This window comes from Pinus tabuliformis, chromosome 2_1, assembly GCF_031772625.1.
Source record: "Pinus tabuliformis cultivar Carrire ecotype Pingquan chromosome 2_1, CPIR1, whole genome shotgun sequence".
NCBI classification, from domain to species: Eukaryota; Viridiplantae; Streptophyta; class Pinopsida; order Pinales; family Pinaceae; genus Pinus; species Pinus tabuliformis.
In genome coordinates, this window is record NC_142299.1 from 268001940 (window position 1) to 268011471 (window position 9532).

The window sequence follows — 9532 nt, forward strand, 5'->3', positions numbered from 1 at the left end:
GTGACCGAGATCCAGAAGAACCTAACCCAGATCGAACTTTTCACCTATGATTTCGAACCCTAGAGCGAACTCTTTCCACCAAACCTGTGAGAACCAAGACAAAAGAGAAGAGAGGATGTGTCCAAATGATATTGAGGTCTCTTCTATTTATAGGATTTCCTAAGGGGTCACTTGGGGTTAAGACTAACCCAAGTAGTTACTCATGTGGTTAGGGCCAACCCATTCCATAACACATGTATGAATAAAATAATTCATAACTCAACTTCCACTTAACCAAATTGGGTGATCTTTAGGTCGATTTTGGTACTCTCAAAAAGAGGAATCTAATGCAATCATCATGTTGTTCATTTTAGCTGTCAAATGTGGAATTTGAATGCAGTTTCAAATAATTAACACTCCCTCTCAACACCTGCTAATATTTGTCCATCGAACAATATCTCATTCTTAAATCTTTGAGTGCCATCACATATCATAATGGATTAACTCTATCATGTAGTCACCATGCCATGTCCATCTCAAGTGTCTCATCATCACAAATGATAATTGCACATCTCAAGCTATCCTTTTACTATTCCTACTTATCTCTTGATTGTTCTTGCTCATATGCTGAACATTCTCGGATCTAGAAGAAGAAGAATTTTGATACTAGAGTGGAGCTTAAGTTACTACCCTCTATCCATCAGGATACTATCTCAAATGTTTTCATTGAATAGAATATCATCACGGAGAACATATTAACCTGGAATCACATTGGGGAGCAATAGCTTCCACCCATACCGAGTTATAAGATAACTCGTCACACAAGGGATTAGACCCTCGACCCTAGACCACATAGGGGAGTACAGCCTCGACCTCATAATTTTAATGGGGAGCTTTAACCTCAACCTAGAATCATATTAGGTCATCTCAACCCATCCTATTACGTAATGATCTTCCCATTGATGACCTAGAATATTCATGTGGTAGAACATCTGCATCATAATCATCTTGTGTTGTACACCCCTAAGTACACTCTCAACTCGTTGACCAGATGAGGAGCAGTGTTCCCAAGAAGCTCAACTTGTGGGTATGATTCCAACTAGGGTGAACTTTGCAAAGACAAAGATAGGGTGACCTAAAACTCCAACCCTATGAATAACAGATAGGGGTAACTCCCTATGGTCGGAGACGGATAGGGTAACGCCCTATTTTTCAGAGTTCACTTATCCCTCAATTCCGCACCCTGGGAGCTCAAACAAGGGGGAAGAGTTGGCTCAGTGTTCTCAAACAACATCTCTTTCATCATCAACTTGTCTCAATAGTAGTTGTTTCATGTTCATCAAATAAAATATCATGTTATATCATATATAATCATATAAATCACAAAACGATACCATAATCATCCTCCCTCTCAAGGAGGTGCCAACCACAAGCCTAAGAATGTTCCGAATAGCTGTGTTGTCTCAATATATAAGAGTATCTAGGTCCCAACTATAAATATGGGACTTACTACCAACTAGATCATGAAAATATATCCATGTGATATCCAGATCATGCTTAATTAGCTCTCTAAGGAGTTTTTGTATCCTACCTCACACCTAGCCATGCTAGAAACATCATGATCAACCTCGTTAATGTTATGGACGTCTCATCCAAGATATCATGGAAAATTGCATACTGAAGTAGCATCCAAATGTGCTTATCAACAATAATCTAAAATATTAGCAATACATCTATGTAGATACATTTCATAGGATAAATATCACGTTCTCAAAATAGAACACGTCATGCAAATATTTCAAAGCATGCTTGATGGAAACTCTAATGGTTGAAATCCCAGCCCTACCTGAAAGGGGTTATGGCCTGTTGAGTTGTGGAGAGCTCCATTGTAGCTTTGTTGGACATAGGGGAGGCTTTCATCCCATGTGTGTGGATGCTTCAAGTTGTACATGCGCAGAATGTGTATGATCATCTTGTTGACAACCTCTATTTGGCCATCAGTTTGGGGATGGAAAGTCATGGACTTAGTAAGTTTTGTATCTAGCATCAACTAGAGACTTAACCAAAATGCACTCATAAATCTGTTATCCTGATCTAAAATAATGGATTGTGGGATCCCAAAGTGTACCCACACTCACTCAAAGAAGAGCTTAGCGGTGTCCTCTATTATGATACTCTTCTTATAGGCTGCCATGATGGCCATCTTAGAGAATCTATCGATGCCCACAAAAACACAATCATTGACCATGCTTAGTAGAAGGAAGGCCCAACATATAATCCATGGACACAGATTCCCAAGGATGACTAGGAGTAGGTAGAGGAGTATATAGGCCTTGCTTCTTGATGGTTGTTTTGGCAATGGTGTAGGCAGTGCGGGATCTAATGTGCTTCCCAACATCCTGAGGAAGTTTCGGCCAATAAAAATAGTTCTGCAATACCGCCAGTCTTTTCTCTACTCTGAAATGTCCAGCAACCTAGCTGTAGTGCGCCTTCGAAATAATTTTGCATGATCACTTGAAGGAACACAGATGTGTCCCAGGTGGCATAAATAGTGCATCGTGAAGGTGAAATTTGGAACTTGCTTCCCTTCCAGGAGTGTCTGGTATATGTTGATGAATTCTGGATCGCTCTCATAAATATGTCTCCACCCCAATGTCTTGTGCCCATAGGAGTCAAGAATAATGATTAGTTCCATGACCAGTGGTCGGCTGAGGAAATCAGTGACATTATTGGTGCTTCCCTTCTTATACTTAATGTTCAAATGGAACTGTTGTAGATAGGCAGACCATTTATGATTGCAATAGTTCTGCAACTTCCCTTGTGTCTGTATGAACTGTAGAGGTTGGTGGTCTATGTGGATGATTGTTTCCTTCCCCAGAATGCAATGCTTCCATTAACAGCAGGCCTGCATAATGGAATACATTTATTTGTCATAAGTGGGGTACTTTCAGACTGTGTCTGAAAGTGTCTCACTGTGGTAAGCCACTAGATGCCAATGTTGAGTAAGAACTGCACCAATAACATATTCAGAGGCATCTATCTCAATCTCAAATGGTTGTTGCAGGCCTGGTAATGTGAGCACTAGTGTAGAATAGAGGTGATTCTTCAACTCGTAGAACACTCATTGTTGGGTTTCTAACCAAAAGAAATTTTCTTTCGCTCCGCCCTTGGTGACTTGACTGAAAGGCCAAGTGATATGAGAGAACCCGAACATGAAGCTACGATAGAAATTAGCAAGACCCAAAAAGTTATGGAGAATTGTTAGAGTGGTTGGGGCTGGCCAATCCCGAATGACTTGTATCTTGGATGGGTCCACATGTACACCCTCCTCATCAATGATGTACCCTAGATATTGAACCTGGTTCAGGCGAAAGGTGCATTTCTCCATGTTAGCACACATCTTGTGTTGTCGAAGGTTTTGAAGGACCTGTCAAATATGGTCGAGGTGCTCTTCCTAACTCTGGTTGAAGATCAAGATTTCATCTAAATACACCACCATGAATGCATTGGTGAAGGGTCAAAAGATGTCATCCATCAGTCTCATGAAGGTTGTAGGGGCGTTCATCAATCCGAACAGCATGACCAACCATTCGAAAAGGCCCTCCTTGTATTTGAAGGTAATCTTCCACACATCAAAGGGTTTTATAGGCACCTAGGGATAACCTAACTTCAAGTCAATATTGTTGAAATATTTGGCCCCCCTAGAGCTTGTCGAGAAGGTCATCGATTCGTGGGATTAGGTACCTATTCCAGACAATGATCTTTACAATGCACGATAGTCAATACAGAGCCTCCAGATCCCATCCTTCTTTCGTACCAATACAAGCTACCACAGGGTGATGAGCTTGGCCAAATGTACCCTTTCTACATTAGTTTCTAAATATTCCTCTTGATCTCATAATTCTCTAGAATAGAGCATTAATAGATCGATCCATTGGGCAGTGGCACGCCCAACGTCAGATCTATGGAGTGTTTGACCTGACAGTGAAAAGGTACCATTGTGAGTGAAGCAAAAATATCCCTGTACTCCTCCACAACCTTGTCCATATGTTGTTGTTGTGCAGAGGAGCCCTGCCTAGAAGTCGTGGCTACAACCTTCTTCTTGCCTTAGGGGCGAATCATAAGGAAAACAAATTTCCTGGTCTAGGAAATGATCTTACTGCATTTCTTTGCAGTGATCAAAGATATGGCGGTAGGCGGGGCTACCTCTGGTATCGTGTACAAATTATTAGCCAAAGTAATAATCACATAGTGACGTCTAGACTCATATACAACATGTCGCTTCCATAATAATAGTTTCCCTAACAATACATTAGAAAATTCAAGAGGAGAAACGCCACATAGTACCTCATCTATGAAGGGCTTGATGTTGTAGGGAAGGTGGCACTCTTGGCTACCGTGAAGATGTCATCCTTGGTGAAGCCACCCAAAGGTGTACGATTGTGGTTGTGGTGTAGTCTTTACATCTAGTCGATTCATGACTTCTATTGAAATGAGGTTCTTTTGTCTCCCATTTTTGACAATGAACTACAACGGAGAACCCTTCAGCCACATCTGTGAGTGGAAGAGGCGTTCCCCCTCCTTTGGATCTTCGGGCTATTTTTCTAGATCTTTGTGGTGGCCACAGTGGCACTGGGCTCCGCATCAATGATTTGCTTCCCTTTTTTAGCCCCCTTAATGGTTTTTGATTCAGAGTCAGAACCTGCATTTGATTCAAAGGTCTTCATCTTAGCCACCAGTGACTTCTTGGCCCAACACTCACTTGTATTGTGAGTGGAGCTATTATGGAACTCACACCATTTTCTCGTGTCCTTCTTCATCTTTGTGGTGTTGTTCTTTGCTTTTGGCTTCAGTGGGTTGTCCTGGGAAGCCCCACCTTGGCCTATTCCCTTGTTCTATGGCTTGGGGGAACCTTTTCCTTGCTTTGAATTCGCAGCTCTAAAGTCTCACTTCTTTTGTTTAAGCTTCTACTTAATATTTACAAGATACTGATACATCGTGCCAAGCGAGGAAATGTCTAGGAATTCCATCTCATCGTAGATGTATTTGTGTAGATAGCTGCGGTACTTGAGCACTAAATTCCACTCAGTATCCTTGATACCCAACTTCATGCAAAGGGTATGGAAAGTATTTGTGAACTCTAGAACATATTGGTTCCTTCCTTGTCATAGCATGGTCCACTTTATGTATTTATCTTTATAGCTATCGACAGGGTAATATTGTTCCTTGATGGTGTCTCAGAAAGAATTCCAAGTGGGTGCAGCTGAAAAGAGCAAGGTTTCACTCTCATCCTTTTGTTCACAATAGGTTTCCCACCAATCCTTGACGTGTGGGGCGGTTTTGAGAAGTGAAAACGTAATCTTTTCCCAATTGGAAAAATCATGAACTGAAAAATATCCTTCCAATATATTTAACCGTTTATCTACAATGTCTACATATATCAGACCTTTAAATATGGGAATATCAAAGTTAACTTGTGCCTTAAAAGGAGTGGCACCTCCAGAGTAGCTGCTGGATGAAGATGCATCACCTATGGGTAGTCATCAAAGGATCTGGGAAAAGTTATCCATCATCGCATCCCTTTGTCACTCGAGGGCTTCCTCGAGAAACATTTTGAAGGGATCTCCTGCCCCCTCGTCTTTCTTTTCTTCCACCATGGGAGGTCATCAGGTTTTTTTAGGCTGATCCTATAATGGTTCAACCAAATCGAGCCCTAACTCCTTATACCCTCACCTCATTGGGGAAATGCAAATAAAAATAGAGAAAGAGAAGACTACTCTAATACCACTAATCTGAACTTAAATAAGAATGCAACAACTTACAAATATAATCCTAAACATAGAGATGTAGCATAAAAACACTTCATTTCATTAATAGAAAAATACTGAACTATGCTTACAAACAGAATGGAGATAATATAGCTCGGGCGATGGTAGCTTATCTCTGAGAATAGATGTGGCAGCTACATGCCTCTGAACTGAGTTACAATGAGGCTCAACATAATTTTTATTATTAAACAATAAGAGAAAACCCTAAAAAAGAAAAACCCTAACTCGAGGAGATGTAACACCAAGACTTTATAGGCCCGGTTGGGGTTAGTTGGGTAGCCAACTTCCTCGGGTCGTAACTTGTTCATATTATCTATGTTTGATGCATATGATACCTCATTGGAAATATATCCTAGAGGACTATGGTTGTTAATGTGATTCCCATAGAAATACCTAAGAAATTTTGCCAAAAAAATATCGATTAGGACCTCAAAATGGCTCTGAAAGTCTAGGACCTGAAAATTTGCCAAAAATAGTAAGTTGTGCTACAATTAAGGAAATAGATAAAAATGACTAGGGGGTCTAGGTGGAATAGGTGGGTGGCCACCAATATGCAGCTGGATCACAATCAACATGATATAAGACTGGGACAAAAGGATTGTTATTCTTAGCAGCATTCCTATCAAGCCCTCTACTACTTGATCCAGATTTATGAAGGAACGAAATGAAATATAAATATAAATAGAAACACAATGTTACAGTGAAAATAGAACTTCAATTCATTAATAACAAAGTACTGAAAATTGTTTACATGCAGAATGGAAATAGACATGCCTTTTGAACTATGTTACAATGAGGTTTAGAGCCCTATTCATTATTCAGAAATATTGGAAAACCCTAAACATCCAAAAACATAGCCCTAGGAGATGAAGCACCAAAATTCTATAGGCCTCGTTGTGGTAAATTGGTACATCAAATTCCCGAAGTCGTAAATTTGGCAAATGATCTTTGTTTGACGCATACAAGACCTCATTAGAAATATCCATCTAAGGTATACAACTTTTGATTACAATCCCTCAAAATGGCTCTGGAAGTTCAGGACCTTAATAAACTATGAAAAATAGTAAATTGTGTTATAATTAAGGAAAATTAAAGAAAAAATATTGTGGTTCCAAGTGGAATAGGTTGGTAGCCACCAATATCCACCTGGATTAGTACTACCCCTTTAGAAAGCAATGATCCCCATTGCGTTGAGTTCCTCCATGAGGTGGGGAAATTCTGTTGAACTTGGTCCTTGGTGAGCCACTTTCCCTAATGCAAGTACTGACCAACTTTGATAACTCGATACAGTTGGATCTTCTGTTGGAAAGGGTTTTTTATCTACGTGTGTATGATTCAATCACTTGTGGCCTGTTCCATACAGTTTGGGTTGAGATCTGTTGGTGTTGGTTTTTCTACAATGTCTGATGTGATGGAAATATGGCCCAAAGCAGGTCTACATTGAGCACTGGGTGCAGGTCGAGGAATGGGGGAATGCTAAGGTCAAAAGCATGGTCTCCCACAGCTTTGGTGATGGTGTAAGGCCTGTATCAGAGTGGTCAGATTTTCTGATGGGCTCCAACAAGGTGTTCTTTCTGCAAATGTAACCAAACTTTGTCGCCCACCTAAAACTTGTGTGGTACCCGATGTTCATCATGTTTTTGCTTCTACATAGAATTGGACTTATCGAGGATATCATGCACCTACTGGAAGATGTGTTGGATGCATTAAATAAACTTGGTTGTTTTATCAGCCTCAGAATGTACATGTGCAGATTCAGTCTGTGTGGTCACATGAGGCGTGGACACATCAATCAGACACAATGGTTGAAATCCTAGACCCACTTGAAAGGGACTTTGTCCAGTCGAGCTTTGGAGAGATATTTTATAAATGTGTTTCACATAAGGAAGGATCTCATCCCAAGTTCGTGGATTCTTGGAGTTGTACATGTGTAGTATGTGCATTATTATCATATTCATGACCTCTGTATGACCATCAGTCTGGGGATGGAATGCAATCAACTTGGTGAGCTTGTTGTCCAATAATGACTAGAGGATCGACCAAAATGTGCTCATGAACCTACTATCTTAGTCTGATATAATGGTATTTGGGATCCCAAAATGTACCCACACTTGTTCAAAGAAGAGTTTGCCGGTGTCCTCTATTGTGATACTCTTCTTGTAGGCCCCCAATATAGCCATCTTAAAAAAAAATCCACGACCACAAATACACAGTCATTACCATGCTTCGTAGAAGGGAGGCTAGATAGATAATCCATTGAGATGGATTCCCAAGGCTGGATGGGAGTAGGTTGAGGAGTGTAAAAGCCTTGCATTTTGATGGTTGGCTTGGCGATGGCATAGGTAGTGCATGATCTGATATATTTTCCAGCATCATGTCAGAGCCTTGGCCAATAAAAATAATTTCGTTTTACAACTATGGTTTTCTCCACACTGAAGTGTCCTGTGACCCAACTATAATGTGTCTCCCAAATCAATTTGGCATGCTCACTTGAAGGAACACAAATGTGCCCTAGGTAGCATAATAATGCATCTTGGAGGTTTAAATTTGGAACTTTATTTCCATCCACTAGAATTTGGTATGTGGTGGCGAACTCTAGATCATTATTGTGCATTTGTGGCCATCCAGACGTCTTGTGGCCACAAGAGTTGAGAACAGTAATTAGTGTTGCAACTAGGGGCCAATTGAAGTAATTTGCAACATGATTGGTGTTTCCCTTCTTGTACTTAATTTTCAAATGGAATTTTTGTAGATATGCAGACCACTTTTGATGGTGATCATTACTTAGAGCTTAGCTCTATGGATACAATCCATGGGCCGCGGATCATGGGTACATTTCTTACAACCAAAATTACATTATGAAAATAAGGGCGGGCCACCCTATGACTCTTTAACATCTATGTGCTCCGCGACCACAAAATGTGGAGTCTTTACATTTCTATTACAAAATTGGACCAAAATATGGGCTCTTAGCCCCAAAATTGCCCTTGGGGGATCCCGCGCCCAACAATATATGTCTGGCTAGGTAAACAAACTTGGATATTACCCAAAAGAAGGAAATTAAGTTTGGTATAAGTAACTATGGTTAATCGCAGTTTGGCATACATACAATTACAATGAATATATATTGTTATGTTAACTAATCCATTATGACCTTGCATGGATATTATTGTGGAAAATATGCTAACTAATGTATTGTATGCAGGGAGACTACAAGAAGCTAGTGTTCGAAAAGAACACAAAGCCTTGAAAGAATGCATTTAGAGAACACACATTCTTCAGATAAAATAAATGATAAGCAATAGCTGCTTTAATAATATTAAGTAACAGATTATGATATTTATCATAGTTAAACTTTTTCATCTATAAATTCTCACAAATGGTTTGAAAAAAGTGTTACAGGTAGCTATGAAAGCAGAACACTCCTTGAGACTAATGTATCTATGGAAGGAGAGGTGTTGGGAATACTCCTTGTGATCAATGTACATCGAAAAAATTTCATCAGATGGCAGAGCCATGAGAGCTGTTGAGTCAGAAACTAGCTACCTGTGAACGAGGACATGATGAAGTGATACACCGAGGATGGTGTAAAATTTAAGCCGGGGATTATGTAACACCCCTCCCTTGGGCACTAAATTATTGTAAACCTAAGCTAAGTTAAAGATAGGTGTGATATCCTCCCTTATTTGTTAATGTTTGTAAACCTAAGCTGAGGAAATCTAGGT